Here is a 16,784-nt window from a genome sequence, read left to right as displayed (position 1 = left end):
TTGGTTTCTGCCTTGTCTTGGCTGAACAACTGCTTCTTCTTGGTTGGCGCGGCCTCCTTGGCCTCGGGGGCACCGGTACCGATGGGTTACGCTTCCGCAGCGGTCATGAAGGCAAGTTTGAGCACCGTCACGGCCTCCTTGGTGTCCCCCTTCACGGTGAGGACACCTTTGTGAGGTTGTAGGATGGCTCAGTCGCCCCCATGAACTGGGCCAGAGCTGGGTACCCGAGGATGGCGTTGTACGGGAGGCCGATGCGGGCGCTGCCGAAGTCGACCAGCTCGGTGCGGTAGTTGTCGCGTGTGCCGAAGGTGACGGGAAGGCGGATCTGCCCCAGGGAGCGGGCAACGTCGCCACCAACTCCTGAGAAAGGCTTGCTGAGGCTGAGTCGCTCGAGTGGCACGTGAAGAAGGCTGAAGGCCTCCATGGAGAGCAAGTTGAGACCAGCGCTGCCGTCGTTGAGGGTCTTGGTGACGGCCACGTTGCAGATGGTGGGCGTGCAGAGCATTGGAAGCATGCCCGAGCAGGTGGTGGTGACGGGGTGGTCTTCTAAGCTGAAGGTGAGGTCGGCCTCAGGCGCGGTCCAGCCCGACGGAGCCCCCGAGCGCTTGGAAGCGGCACCAATCTGGCGGAGGAATGGCTTGATGTGGCGCTCTGAAGGTGGCTCCTGTGAGCCGCCTAGCAGGGACGCGACCATGTGGTGCGCCGGTGCTGCATAGCGCACAGTGAAAAGGTCGCGCAGCTCCTCCCAAGACGCCACCGCGGATCCGGGAAGGTTGAACAGCCAGGCGCACGGCTCGCCGGCGAGGGCCATGGGAAGCTAGTTGGCCATGACCTTGTCATCACCCACGGCCTCGAGGATGGCCTCCTCGTAAGCCAGCAGGAAAGCTCATGGGTCCGTTGCGCCGTCGTAGCGCGGCGGCATCTTCAGCTTGAACTAGGGCGACCACTGCACCCGCCACAGGGCGGGGGCCAGGGCCCGGAGCCCTGGCCCCGTCGTCAACGCTGGCCGTCTGAGTGGCGGCAGGGCGCCTACCATGTGGGTGAAGCACGGTGGCAACGGAGCGCAGATCGATGGAAGAGAAGCTACGGCGCACCCCTACCTGGCGCGCCAAATGTCGGATCACGGGTTCCGGCAAAACCCTTGAGGTTTGAACACTTGGGTGCACGTGAAGGTTTTCTCCCTATCGATCCACGCCCTAGCTCTCTATATCTCGTGGGCGAACTCGACGAACTTGCAACAAAAACACACAAGATTTATAAGGGTTTGGGCCACCGTTGTGTGTAACACCCTACTCCAGTGTGGTGGCGGTGGATTGCCTCTTGGGCTGATGATGAATAGTACAAGGGGAAGAACAACCTCCTGAGGTTGAGGTGTTCTTGTGCTTGGTGCACTTGTGTGGTTGGGGATGATCTTGATGATCCGTTCCAGCCTATGGTGGTGGCTAGTCCTATTTATAGAGGCCCTGGTCATCTCCCCAAATATTGAGTGGGAAGGGAGCCAACAATGGTCAATTTGAAAGGGGACAGCTAGTACACCTTATCCTGAGAAAAGCGGTCTTCGCCTGCAAAAGGCTCTCGTGATGACGCCGTCTCGGGCTCCATGGTGACCTCCGTCTTTTTGTCCTTCTGGTCTTGGTCTCGTTGCACCAATATGGAAACCTTTGATTGATGCTTTAGTACTTTGCGCCTGCGCTTGCCCCCTTGGCAACAAAGAGGAAGCAAGAACACTGCACGCGCTGGTGCCTGCCTGGTCTCGATCGTCATGGCTCACGTCACGAGGACCTCACGAGGTTTGCCTTACCTTGATATCTCCGCCCCTCATGAGCCTGCCTGGCGAGGCCGCTCCCGAGGAGGTCTTGCATCGTCCGCCTCGCGAGGCTTGGCCCCTCACGAGGGTCTTGAATGCCTTGTCAATGAAGATGGGCCGTACAAAGCCCGCTAGCCCTACCACGCCGTGGGCCGTAGGCAGGCAAGTCTGGGGACCCTGTTCCCAGGACGCCGACAAAAAAGATAACGTAAATCAAGAACATACCTCATATAACACAATCGAAAACAATCATAAGGGTGTGGTGTCCCATCAACGCCAATGACAAGTTGAGTGTAGACCGTAAACCTGTAACGTAACTCTTACTCGTCATAGAAATTTCTGCAACATTAGACGTTGCAACCGTGTAGGTCAGTACATTGAATGTACTGGCAAGTCACATAATGAGTATAATGAACCTACTTGTACATGCAATTTGGTCATAGAAAAGCTCTAAGTTTAGTTTTTTTGCATAAAGCTAGTTTTTGCATGTACCGAAAGATATTATTCTACTACTATAAAATAGCATAGGGTGAGTTGGCAAACCCAACTCAACCATTCCCAAAGTTTCATTTAAGCCCAATTGATTTAGTTAAGTGGGATGAGATCTCCCAGCATTTCCACCACTAGATGCTCAAATTGTCCGTAACCTGGGACACGGCTAATCGATTAGGTTGACACTCTACAGAGGTTGTGCACTTTTCCCCACAAGGCTCGACCACCTTCATGATCGGAAGTTCAAGACAAAGACTTGCGAAAGTATCCCCCCCTTAAACCACGGATAGGCGGGTACACTTGCATATTCTACATCAGCTAGCCTATCCCCGAAGAGTGATACTATCTACTCAACTAAGCCAGATCCCATATTGGCTTATGGCTGCACACGTAAGCTTCTAGACATGAGAATATGATTGATCTTTTTCAGCCTGGGCGGACGGACCACTAGTGGTGCACCACCATGGATTACCCATGCATGCTCCCACTATACTTTGCCACCATTCAAACCAATTTCTGCCTAGGTAGTTCATTTACAAGTCTTGGTCCTAATTACTACTTTGTCACTCATGTCTCACCATGTTCACTTCCCAAACCACGTCTCGATTAGCGAGGAAAAATAAACTTACACGATGCTGACAAAGGATGTATAATTCAGACCTACCTCAAATGAACTACTAGGTAAACCATAGCCATCTGACAACAAAATTCCTACCATGCAATCCTAACACAATAGGACTGGGTGCATGTAAAACATATGTAATTGAAAGAATGGTCAAATGTGATCTTGCCTGGTGATAGTTGATGAACTCGGAAATTTAAGTTAATAGAACTATTCATCACTCTCCGATGAAAATCTATAAAGTAAAACATTATTCACATAATCAAATCATTTCAGAGAACCAAATAACATGCAACATGAAAAGACTCAGAAAATCCAACATACTCAAATATCACAAAATTCTCTAAGTGCAAAACAACATGTCACATGGGTTCAAAAATGTGATGTGAACTAAAGTGCATACAAGGCATATAAGTGAAACTATCATGAAGATCCTAGTTGTGTGTAAAGTTCCATGAGATTGGTGCAAGTCATAGGGTTTGGCTATGATGACAAAGTGCAAAAAGAATCAACATAATCGGAGCTATAGTTTAGGAGATATGGCCACTTGAAGTTTGAATTCAAACCTGGATAAATTTTAAATTTGAATCTGGCAAAATTTTGCAAAGATAATATCACCAGATAGATCTACTCATGAAGAAGAATTAGCTACTGGTTTTATCACATTTGAATCTACGGTTGAAAAGAAACAACCATTAGATGTTTAAGGGCTAATCTGAAAAACTCAGGGACTTGACTGTGAAGGTTTTATTTGTGACTTGGTCTTTGGACACATGGCGCGATGCTAGTGGTGCATACCCGTTCACTGTGGAACTAGGTGAACGACCGAATCCTAAGCAAAACGGCGGCTGCGGGTAAACTAAAAGAAACCGACATCGGCTTAAAATAAAACCGCACGGTCATTTAAAACATCGGTTAACCATTTCAAATAAATAAAAAAACTAAAAGAACCGGGCGGCAGTCGGCTCACAGTGGGTGATGATGTCGGCGTCGAGCAAGGTCTCGGCGCCGGCAGGGTGGTTGCCTGCGGTGTTCTCCTGCGTCGGCGGAGGGGACAGGGAGGTGCAGCTCGAGGAGGTGATCTGGATGGTGGTGGTCCTCCGTGGGTACTGGACGAGGTGGGGCGAAGATGGGGGAGCTCCGAGGAGCTGCGCGAACTCCGGCGGCTTCAGTGTCTAGCGGGTGGGTGCTCCTGTGATTCCTAGGGCACAAAAACGCGTCAGTGAGATGCACCTCGACACTACGAGTCTATTGACGAAGAAGTGGACGTCGGGGTGGCTCACGAGCAACGAAGTGCTTCGGTGAAGTTGGTTCGGCCAGCGAGATCGAAGTGACAACGGCGGCGGCTATGTGCGGCTTGGGAAGGGCAGGACATTGATTTTAGACGAGTGAGATCCAAGGTTTATACGGGTTAGGTTAGGAGGCTCGGGAGCGGCAGATAAGGCCTATCCAAGAGAACTGCGGTGTGTTCATCCCGAGCAAGGGGTGTGGGAGGTTGGGGAAGATAGGGGCGGGCCCCATGCGTCAGCAGGTGAGGGCGGGCGAGCGGGTGAGCGGCGAGGGGCGGGCGACCGACTCAGAGGACCTTCGGCACTGGGGCAGGCCTTGGGCCAAATTGGCCGTGGCTGGGCCAGCGGCTATGTGCGCGCGCCCGTGTGTATGCGTGTGTGTTGTTTTTTAAAGAAAACTGAAAGAAAAACTGCAATAGACGAAAATAAATAAACAAAATTTTACATAGGCATATTATATACCAAAATGTTCAGAAAAATACCAAGAATAAGATGAACTATTTTTCATGTTCAAATAAATTCAATAAAAAATCATAAAGGTCAAACAGTGCTAGTGTTGCATTGAAAATCAATAAAAATCATTTTTAAATAGCAAAATGATTTCAAAATTATTTTTCTCCTACTTTCCTGTTGAAGGGAATCATTTTACCATTATTTCCATTTATATATTTTTGGGAGAGAAATAATTTGAATAGAAACCCAAATAACTCCCAATTGGATTTGAATTTGGAATTTCAAACAACTTCAAATGGAAAAAATTAGTTTGAAATAACTTCGAAGTGACATCCAAATAATTCCTTTGAAACTTCCAACTCTATTTCTTTGAATTTGAAGAAGTCTTTTATCTTACCTCATTGAGGGAGTCCTGGATTAGGGGGTGTCCGGATGGCCGGACTATACCTTCAGCCGGACTCCTGGACTATGAAGATACAAGATTGAAGACTTCGTCCCGTGTACGGAAGGGACTTTCCTTGGCGTGGAAGGCAAGCTTGGCGATACAGATATGTAGATCTCCTACCATTGTAACTGACTTTGTGTAACCCTAACCCTATCCGGTGTCTATATAAACCGGAGGGTTTTAGTCCATAGGATAACAATCATACCATAGGCTAGCTTCTAGGGTTTAGCCTCTCCGATCTTGTGGTAGATCTACTCTTGTACTACCCATATCATCAATATTAATCATGCAGGACATAGGGTTTTACCTCCTTCAAGAGGGCCCGAACCTAGGTAAAACTTCGTGTCCCTTGCCTCCTATTACCATCCGGCCTAGACGCACAGTTCGGGACCCCCTACCCGAGATCCGCCGGTTTTGACACCGACATTGGTGCTTTCACTGAGAGTTCCTCTATGTCGTCGCCATCAGGAAGGATTCCTCGCCCCGACTTTAAAGACGGCACCGTTGCTAAGGGAGCTTTGGCTGTTGGCCAAACCCTCCGGCTAGGTGGTTTTCTTATGACCGCCTGTTCGGCTTCTACGCCGACGGTGACCTGTTGAGCCATCAAAAACAATCTTCATGTCAGCTCGGAACTTGGCGAGCAGTTAGATCCGATGGAGCTCTCCTCCATAAACGAGCTCTTGGATCGTATCGCCGCCCTGGGAGTCGCTACGGATTACGACCAGATTGGGCCTAAACCCGATCTGAGAGAGATTAACTCTCCCCAAGTCACCCATCACGTTGCCGTGGTAGAGGGACAGTGCAGCGACCCTTCATCTATCTTAAGGACTCTCTACGTCTGGATTCCCGATCCCTCCAAGCCGGATACCCGCGGAGGGGAGGATATCACTCAAGAACTGAACTTAGAGTCAGGCGACGGGCTGGATTCATTGGACAACATCCAGGAATCCAAATTTTCGAGTTTGCAAACTCCTCGGCCTCTGAGCCTCAGATTGGGTGAGGCCTTGGATTTAATTCCACCCACCCACCCGAACACAAGCGATCTATCCCAAATCAGGCAAGAGCCCGAAGAAACAGTATAGCATTACTGGGCCAGATTCCTCCTGGTTAGGAACAGGATAAGGGACCGCCACGAGGAAGACGCAATCTCAATCTTCTGCAATAATTGCACGGACAAGGGAATCCTCAACGCCATAAGTCGCCGTGATATTACACGCTTTACTGACTTGGCGTCCATCATACGAAAGTACTGTGCGATGGAAAGCGCCTGGAAAACCGAAATAATATTTTGGGACGATCCGGCCCTGAATACAAACCCAGTCTGAAATAAAAGGGTGCATCATCGCCAGACACCCGGGTCAAACACCAAAAAGCAAAAACCCTCTATAGGGCATGGAACCGTACTGGAAGGATGGCTCAATGGACCCTGTAAAATTCACAGTACAGAGGACGCCACACCAACTCACAGCCTTAGAGCATATTGTATACTCTGGCAGGTGGCCAAAATTGGCGAAGATCTCCTAATTTCGGAGGCCACAAAAAGCCACCCGAGAGACACCAGTACGGTATTAACGGTCTTCCAGACGTTCACATCAAATAATAAGCAAAAAAGGACACTCCGCAGCCTTGTCGAAGTCTACCAAGTAGCAACAATAAACCCATGGAGTGACACGGCTATTACCTTTAACGCCAGTGATGAACCTAAATTCTGAATAGCCCGAGCACCAGCCACATTGGTCCTCAGTCCAGTAGTGGACGGCTTTCGTCTTACCAAGGTACTCATGGACGGCGGCAGCGGATTGAACCTCATTTACGAGGAAACCCTTCAAAAAATGGAAATAGACTGGAACCGCATTGAGCAAAGCAGCACAACCTTTAGAGGAATAATCCCCAGTCGGGAAGCGCGCTATACAGGAAAAATCACACTAGATGTGGTGTTCGGCACGCCGGATAATTACAGCTCCGAAGAAGTCACGTTTCATGTGGCTCCATTCAGCAGTGGTTATCATGCTCTGCTAGGGCGGGAAGCATTTACAATCTTCCAAGCAATACCCCATTACGGGTACATGAAGCTCAAGATGCCAGGGCCTAACGGGATCATCACTCTCGCTAGTGATCCGGACATAGCACTCTGCGCCAAAAACAAGACAGCCGCACTTGCCCTCGAGGCACTATCCGAAGCCCTAGCCGCCGAGGAACTGACGGCGCTGCGCTCCACGGTGAATAGGGACGATGTGGTACTCGACAAAAGATCCAAGTCCACCTCCTTTAAACCGGCAGACGAAATAGTCAAATTCCAGGTCCATCCAATGGACCCCAATAAAACAGCTTCCATCGGGGCACAGTTCAACCCTGATATAGACGCCGCACTGCGAGAGTTCCTACGAGAGAACTGGGACATTTTCGCCTGGCACCCTTCAAACATGCCATGAATCCCACGCAGGCTGGCCGAGCATAGCTTAAATACCCTAAAAGGATTCAAACCTGTCAAACAAGCTCTTCGGTGTTTTTCCGGACCTAAGAGACAGGCCATGGGAGAAGAGCTAGCAAAGCTATTGGAGGACGAATTCATCAGAGATATAAAACATCCAAACTGGCTAGCAAACCTGGTGATGGTACCAAAGAAGGACAAATCCTGGCGCCTGTGCGTTGATTTTAAAGACCTTAACAAGGCTTGCCCAAAGGATCCCTTCCCCCTCCCCCGCATCGATCAAATTATCGACGCTACCGTAGTACACAATTCGTTGTGTTTCCTCGACGCATATTCCGGCTACCAACAAATCAAGATGGCAGAATCAGACCAAGCCGCAATGGCATTTATCACACCATATGGCCCATTCTGCTTCAACACAATGCCCTTCGGGCTCAAAAACGCCGACGCAACATATCAGCGCATGATTCAGACATGTCTGGCAAACCAGATCAGCAAAACAGTGGAGGCATATGTAGATGATGTGGTCGTCAAAACAAGACATGTCGAATCTCTAGTAGACGACTTGAGGCTCACATTTGATAACCTCCGAACATACGACATCAAGCTCAACCCGGAAAAATGCGTTTTCGGCATTCCCGCCGGAAAGCTCTTGGGCTTCATTGTATCCGGTAGAGGAATCGAAGCAAATCAAGCCAAGATCCGAGCTCTGTCACAATTGGATATCCCAAAAGACCTCAAACAAATACAAAAGTTAACCGGATGCATAGCGGCTCTAAGCCGCTTTATCTCCCGCTTGGGAGAAAAGGCCCTACCCCTTTCCCGCCTCCTTCGGCGCACCGAACACTTCGAATGAACGGATGCAGCCACGGCCGGACTCAATGAAATAAAAGCCATAATGGCAACAAACCCAGTACTGGCCGCGCCAAACATTGGCGAACCAATGCCATTGTACATTGCAGCAACACATCAGGTTGTAAGCACAGTGATCGTCGTTGAACGAGAAACGGATGGACACAAATTCCCCCTTCAAAAGCCGGTCTATTATGTGTCCACTGTCTTCACTCCGTGCAAATCACGGTACCCGCATTATCAAAAGATTGCGTACGCGGTATTCATGGCATCCCGGAAGCTACGACACTACTTTCAAGAGTGTTCAATAACAGTAGCCTCGGAAGTACCATTTAACGATATTATAAACAACCGTGACATAACGGGCCGGATTGCAAAATGGGCCATTGAGCTCCTCCCGTTCGACATAACTTATAAGCCCCGGCGAGCCATCAAGTCGCAACTTTTGGCCGACTTTGTCGCAGAATGGACAGAGGCCGAACTCCCTAAAGAGTACGGCACAAATTCAAATTGGATCGTGCATTTTGACGACTCCAAGATGTTGGCCAGACTAGGGGCTGGCGTCGTTTTGACGTCCCCCACAGGAGACACAGTTCAATACATACTCCAGATTATGTACACAGACTCCAACAATGCAGCCGAATATGAGGCCCTTTTACATGGTCTCCAGATGGCAGTATCCATGGGCATTCAACGCCTAGAGGTGCGCGGGGACTCGAACCTCACAATATCCCAAATAAATGGAGACTTTGATGCCAAGGATCCAAAAATGGTAGCCTACCGAAACGCTGTCCTTAAAATGTCAGCTCGGTTCGAAGGGCTTGAATTTCACCATATAGCCCGGGAAAATAATCAGGCGGCAGATGTCCTGGCACGCATCGGTGCAAAACGCGATGTAGTCCCCCCAACATCTTCTTGGAAAGGCTATTCAAGCCATCCGTAGTATGGGAAGGGGAGCCGAACAATAACAGCCCGGACCAAACCGCACTGCCCGACACCGAACATTCTGACACAATCGGAGGCTCTGCCAATGAAATAACACCTTTAGCCCACGTAATAATGGCCGTCATCGCCCCGTGGACAGAACCATTCCTCGCCTACCTTACTAGGGAGGAACTCCCCGAGGACCAAAATGAGGCACGCTGCATAGTGCGATGATCCAAAGCCTACAAAGTCCACGAGGGAGAGCTTTATAAGAAAAGCACTACCGGAGTCCTTCAAAGGTGCATCTCCGAAGAGGAAGGGCAGAACCTCCTGGCTGAAATTCATGCCGGACTCGGCGGTCATCACGCTGCAGCTCGGTCCCTTATAAGCAAGGCCTTCCGTACAGGCTTTTATTGGCCGACGGATATACGCACAGGACATAGTCCAAGGATGCGTCAGTTGCCAGCTCTTTGCGAACCAAAGCCATATGCCACCCACCGCCCTCCGAACTATGCCCATCACTTGGCCCTTCGCGGTCTGGGGGCTTGACATGGCTGGACCCCTTAAAGGCGGAACCCACAAGCAAAAATACTTATTGGTCATGGTGGATAAGTTCACCAAATGGATAGAAGCCAAGCCTGTTAAGACGGCCGAATCCGGACCGGTGATAGACTTTATATCCGGGGTTGTACACCGTTACGGCGTCCCCCACAACATCATGATTGATAACGACACGAACTTTACGGCCGACGAGGTAAAACTCTGGAGCAAAAACATGGGCATCAAGCTCGATTATGCTTCCGTCTATCACCCACAAACTAACGGCCAGGTCGAACGTGCAAATGGTCTTATCATGAGCGGCATCAAACCTAGATTAGTGCAGTCCCTCAAGGAATCTAACACGCACTGGGTAGAGGAGCTCGACTCCATACTCTGGGGGCTGCGGACCACGCCAAATCGCACCACCGGATACACACCATTCTTTATGGTGTACGGCGCAGAGGCAGTTTTGCCTTGCGACATAATTCATGACTCACCTCGAGTGCGCATGTACGGAGAAAGAGAAGCCGAGCTCGATCGGCAGGACAGTTTGGATGCACTGGTGGAGGAGCGTGACGTGGCAAAAGCCCGTTCCGCATTCTATCAATAGCAGGCTCAAAGATACCAAAGCAGAGAAGTACGGGCCAAAAATTACAACGTTGGCGAATTAGTTCTATGCCTGCCGGACAAGAAAAAGGACAAACTCAAGCCCAAGTGGGAAGGTCCCTTCATAATTGACCAAGTCCTAACTGGCGAAGCATACCGCCTGCGAGATGCATCGGAGAACCGACTCGAGCCGAACCCATGGAACGCAGCCCGTCTCCGAAGATTCTATGCCTAGCACCGGACTCTATGTTCGTCTCCTTCCTTTGTCCATTTTTTATATACTGTTTGTCTTACATTTCTCTCCTTCTCCCCTTCCTTTCTCTTATAGCCTCTAAAGGCTCATCCAATGACGTGCTATTCGCACTCATTAAACCTGGGGGCTTCTTCTAAGAGAAGCTTATTTATACGGGCTTCATGCCCAACACATGTGTTACACTTCCGCATGTACCTTTTATTTCACCATTATATGCATTGATATGACTTAAGTTTTGGCCAAGCTGGGTTGCTTGGCTCCTGTGCTTACCCCTACGTTCCCGATTATTCTGCTAGGCGGTAAAGGGAGCACCTCTGCGATTGCTACTGCCGGATCAGCCGGATGTGTACCTCAGACTGGGTGAATACGAAAGCTAGCGTTCGTAAGGGAATATTCGGTCGGTGACCTAAAAGATGATCTTTTAACTTATCTATTCATACGCCCCCAGATACTTTTTCCCGCGTCTTTTTCGCAGAAAAGTGCATGCCTCCCAGGGAAAGGAACCCCTAACGGAACTATTCTCCCTGGAAGATGTTTCTTACTAACCATGTAATATAACATAACTAGTCGGGCACTTGTCTGTTCAAGCACTAATGACCCCTACGCCTGGTCTCCCTGTATTCCCCGGTTCTTATATAACCGCATGGGAATTTGGACACACTCCGGACCGTCAGGTCCCGAGGCTGAAGCGAAAAGGTCGGCCATGACAAACGATCTACAATCAGGCTAGAAGGCATTATAAATGTCAATTAAATTACATAGTCATTCTGATTGATTGTATTCCTCTTCAATACCATCTAACAGGCTGTCTAATTTACAGTCCAGCTGGGAATACTTTGCGGCCAATTCTACTTGGCCCTATACTAAGCTTACAGGGATCTCCTCCCCATCGGGCCCCACAGGACCGACCTCAGCCATGTGGTTGGGGTCAGCCTTTGTGTACCGCGTCTTTACCATGGCCCAGGCCTCCCTAGCGCCTTGACGGCAGGCCGATATCTTCCAAAATCGGAAGCGCCACCGTGCTCCCTTTAGCTTCTCCCCAAGCTCTCCAAGACCCTCGGGCATGGAGATGGATGGCGACAAGGCCTGGGCGACGCCTTGCATTGCCTGCCGAACTCGCTCGAGCAGTTGCAAGAGCTCGGGAAGAAGGTCACCCGTAGAACCGGGCATCTCCTCTACAGGACGACCTGTTACCACACCTACAGACATTACTCTGTTAGTCGACTTCCCCGCCAAACTTTTTCAAAGGTTCGTTCAAGCACTTACTAAATATGCCGCGCCGAAGCCGTTGATTCTCCTTAATGGAGTCCAACAGCTGGGCACGAACATCCTTCAGTTCAACGCCCAGCTTGGTGTTGGCATCTTGGAGATTGTTCTTCTCCCGCCTCACCTTTGTCAGCACCTTCTCACCAGCCTTCAGCTGGCGTAGGAGGTGTTGCCTTTCCGGATTCAATTCGGCGCCATCTGCAATTCCATTTGTCATATATGCACCCCTGCCGTGCTTCACAAAATACTTATCTTTCGAAGTGTATATTACCAGAGGGGGTCTCCTTGGGCTCCCCTGCCGTGGCTAGTGCGGCCTCAAGTTGAGCTTTGCACTCTTCCAGCTCCTGGGACAGTAGGGAATTCTTTTCTGTAAGAACCTGCATAACAAATGATCCTTAAATCAGTTACTCTAACTGTTTCAAGTCCCGGGGGCTACTGGTATATATATATATATAATTACCAAAATTTTCTTACCCGTATGTCTTTCACATATTGCTCCGTGGCTCTGGCTAGACCATTTTGAGCAGCATGGAGGTATGCATCTCCCGACTTGAAGGCATCTAATGCCTCTTGGGAGAAACAAGCGTCGCGAAAAATTGTCCGGCGACGCCTGTGGTTCATGGCACTCTCCACCTCAGAGTTGGTGGCAGACAACCTGTCCACATCCTCCGTCGGTGTGACGCCCCCGATTTGACCGTACACTAATCATGCACGCAAATGTGTACGATCAAGATCAAGGACTCACGGGTAGATATCACAACACAACTCTACAAATAAAATAAGTCATACAAGCATCATATTACAAGCCAGGGGCCTCGAGGACTCGAATACAAGAGCTCGATCATAGACGAGTCAGCGAAAGCAACAATATCTGAGTACAGACATAAGTTAAACAAGTTTGCCTTAAGAAGGCTAGCACAAACTGGGATACAGATCGAAAGAGGCGCAGGCCTCCTGCCTGGGATCCTCCTAACTACTCCGGGTCGTCGCCAGCGGGCATCACGTAGTAGTAGGCACCTCCGGTGTAGTAGGAGTCGTCGTCGAAGGTGGCGTCTGGCTCCTGGGCTCCAACATCTGGTTGCGACAACCAGGTAGAAGGGATAGGGGGAAAAGAGGGAGAAAGCAACCGTGAGTACTCATCCAAAGTACTCGCAAGCAAGGAGCTATACTACATATGCATGGGTATCAAATGGAGTAAGGGTATCATATGTTGACTGAACTGCAGAATGCCAGAATAAGAGGGGGATAACTAATCCTTTCGAAGACTACGCTTCTGGCAGCCTCCGTCTTGCAACATGTAGAAGAGAGTAGACTGAAGTCCTCCAAGTAGCATCGCATAGCATAATCCTAACCAATGATCCTCCCCTCGTCGCCCTGTGAGAGAGCGATCACCGGTTGTATCTGGCACTTGGAAGGGCGTGTTTTATTAAGTATCCGGTTCTAGTTGTCATAAGGTCAAGGTAAAACTCCAAGTCGTCCTGTTACCGAAGATCACGGCTATTCGAATAGATTAACTTCCCTGCAGGGGTGCACCACATACCCCAACACGCTCGATCCCATTTGGCCGGACACACTTTCCTGGGTCATGCCCGGCCTCGGAAGATCAACACGTCGCAGCCCCACCTAGGCACAACAGAGAGGTCAGCACGCCGGTCTAAACCTAAGCGCACAGGGGTCTGGGCCCATCGCCCTTAGCACACCTGCACGTTGCGTACGCGGCTGGAAGCAGAACTAGCCCCCTTAATAAAAGAGTAGGCTTACGTTCCAATCCGGCGCGCGCCACTCAGTCGCTGACGTCACGAAGGCTTCGGCTGATACCACGACGCCGGGATACCCATAACTACTCCCGCGTTGATGGTTAGTGCGTATAGACCAAATGGCCAAACTCAGATCAAATACCCAGATCTCGTTAAGCGTGTTAAGTATCCGCGAACGTCGACCAGGGCGAGGCCCACCTCTCTCCTAGGTGGTCGGAACCTGCCCTGTCGCTCCGCCTCAAAGATCCACTCGCGGGTGCTCCTCAAGCCGACCCGTCTTTAGTCACCACATGTATCATGTATAAAGTATATAGTATATACCCGTGATCAACTCCCGAGTGATCACGACCCGATAGTATAGCATGGCAGACGGACAAGGATGTAGGGCCACTGATGATAAACTAGCATCCTATACTAAGCATTAGGATTGCAGGTAAAGGTAACAACAGTAGTAGCAAGGACAGGCTATGCACCAGTATAGGATGAACGGGAAGCAGTAACATGCTACACTACTCTAATGCAAGCAGTATAGAGAAGAGTAGGTGATATCTGGTGATCAATGGGGGGGCTTGCCTGGTTGCTCTGGCAAGAGAGAGTGGTCGTCAACTCCGTAGTCGTACTGGGTAGCAGCGGCGTCGGTCTCGGTGTCTAGCGAGAGAAGAGGGGAAAGAAACAATAAATATAATGCAAACAAATGCATGACGATGCATGACATGACAAGTATCGGTGCTAGGGGTGCCCTATCGCGGTATGAGGTGATACCGGTGAAGGGGGGAAACATCCGGGAAAGTATCCCCGGTGTTTCGCGTTTTCGGACAGATGAAACAGAGGGGGAAAGTTGTGTGTTTGCTATGCTAGGGATGCGTGGCGGATAAACGGGCTGCGTATTCAAATTCGTCTCGTCGTTTTGAGCAACTTTCATGTACAAAGTTTTTCCATCCGAGCTAAGGATTTTTTTATATGATTTTCTAAAGTTTTAGCAATATTCTGAAATTATTAATAATTCGGAAATAAATGTAAAAATGCTATATGCACCCAGCATAGGGTACACAGAACTGTACCCACTGGCTGACAGGTGGGCCAGGGGTCCCAATTGACCAGTCAACATTTGACTGGTCAACAGGGGGTGGGGTCCTCCTGTCATACATCATCTAACTAATTACCGATTAGGTAGTTTAATTAGCAGATTAAGTTAATTAAGTTTAATTAATAGGATAGTTAATTAATTATATTTTCTTTTTTAAAAGTTTTCTTTTTATTTAATTTCACAGGTGCGTGGGCCCAATGGCCAGTGGCCCAGGCGGGTTTAGCGGGCGCGGCTAAACAGGTACGGGCGCCCGAGGCCTCCAAGGGCGCTCCCACGGGCCACGGCAGCGGCTAGAGGGGCGGCCTCGGCCACGGCGAGGTCGGCGGCGGCGCCTGGAGCTGCGGGGGTCGGCAGGCGAGCCGGCGTGGCCAGCGGCGTAGGCGCGGGCAAGGCAGCAAGCAGTGGGAGGCGGCGGCGGTCGGCGTGGCTGGGCGTCGGCGGATGCAGGGCGCAGTCAGCGCCGGCGAGGACGCCACGGGCGCGGGGTCATGGAGGGGAGAGATAGGAGGAGGGGGTTTCCTCACCCCACGTTGCAGGGGAACAAGCGGCGAGGCTCGAGGCGGCTGCTCGGGGGAGAGACGAGGGTGCGTTCCGGTGAGGTGGCTCCTGCGGCGGGGTCCCGGGTGGCGGCGACGCGGCGTCGGCGTCGTGGCGAGGAGGAGGCCGTCGGGGAGGAGATGAGGAGGCGTCCGGTGAGGTCCAGGTCGATGGCCGACGCGGCCGGCGCGGCGAAAAGCACCGGCGAGCGGGCGAGGCGCGAGGTCGAGCGCCCCCGGTCTAGATCTGGATCGGGGAGGGAGAGCGGGGAGTGGGGGAGAGTGGGGACGTGGGCTAGGGTTCGGTCGCCCAGGGGGTTATGGGGGAGTGGGGGGGGCGGCCTGGGCCTGGCCTGGTTAGCGGCTGGGCCACTTGGCCCAGTACGGGGGGGGGGGGGTCTGTCTTATTTTATTTTTGTTTTGTATTTCCTTTTCTTTTATTTATTTTCTTTTCTGTTTTATTTTATTCCTCATTGTAATTTAGTTTTGTGAAGTACAAAAATGATCCCTAAATTGGTAATAGGAATTATACCACTGCCACAATTAACTTGGCACCTAAATATATTAGTTTGTAATTGTTTATCATTTTAAAGCATTTAAATAATCATTTTTGCTACTGTTTTAGTTTATTTAGTGCATTTAAGTATTTTATTAAGAGATGATTTCTTCACCAGCATTTATTATGGATTATTAGACACATTAGGGACAATTTAGTTTTGACTTTTGAAAACTTTAATTGTTTTGACTTTAATCCAAATTTGAATTTGGTTCGGTTCCGAGCTAACACGAGATTATCAACAATAATCGAGGTGTCGTGGCATCATTACCAGAGGGTTACTGTAGCTTGATTACCCGGGCATCACAATTCTCCTCCACTACAAGAAATCTCGTCCCGAGATTTAGGAGCGGGAGTAAGGGGGAAGGGATTTGGTTATGAAATTCTAACGAATCTTTTCGGTCTTGGTTGCTCTTCTCGAAGTGGTCGATCCATTATATTGATGTCTTCATTTCTCTGCTTCAGGTCATTATGGTGAAGTCGTCCTTTTCTTCAGGCACTCCAACGTACTTATGAATAAGTAAGGGGCAGCTCAGTCATGACAGAATGTTTATGAGGAAAACCATCTGGGGTTAACCTATGAATGAGCATAAGATTATCTCTCGAGTTGAACATATAAAATGCATCGAGAGTAAGGTACGAAGGTACCATAAGAGGTTCCAAGAGGATAGATTGTTGCTCGAAGTCTGAACCAGAGTGAGACAGGGGTTCAGAGCGGCGAGAGTAAGTATAGCGTCTGATACCAGAACAGATCACTAGGCTGGTGGCCCGTGAATTACTTATGACGCCTCGCATGAGGAATAACTTTGGAAACAGGGGGGTACCGGAGAGTCAGGTTTCGATCCCGTGGAACTGTGGGTTATGGGCC

The 16,784-nt window shown here is 49.9% G+C and overlaps 1 long non-coding RNA gene across 1 annotated transcript; it reads right to left on the bottom strand.

Moving 5' to 3' along the window:
• Positions 1-12,783: 12,783 nt before the first annotated feature.
• Positions 12,784-15,448, bottom strand: LOC147959989 (uncharacterized). Its single transcript, XR_015609798.1, has 3 exons — positions 15,349-15,448; positions 14,311-14,385; positions 12,784-13,054 (listed from the first exon to the last, which is right to left on the bottom strand). It is a non-coding gene; the product is annotated as an uncharacterized LOC147959989 (long non-coding RNA).
• Positions 15,449-16,784: the final 1,336 nt, after the last annotated feature.

This window comes from Triticum urartu, chromosome 7A (genome assembly GCF_056163025.1).
Source record: "Triticum urartu cultivar PI428250 chromosome 7A, HENAU_Tu73, whole genome shotgun sequence".
In the NCBI taxonomy this organism is placed as follows: domain Eukaryota; kingdom Viridiplantae; phylum Streptophyta; class Magnoliopsida; order Poales; family Poaceae; genus Triticum; species Triticum urartu.
This window is presented reverse-complemented; position numbering and strand designations above follow the sequence as displayed.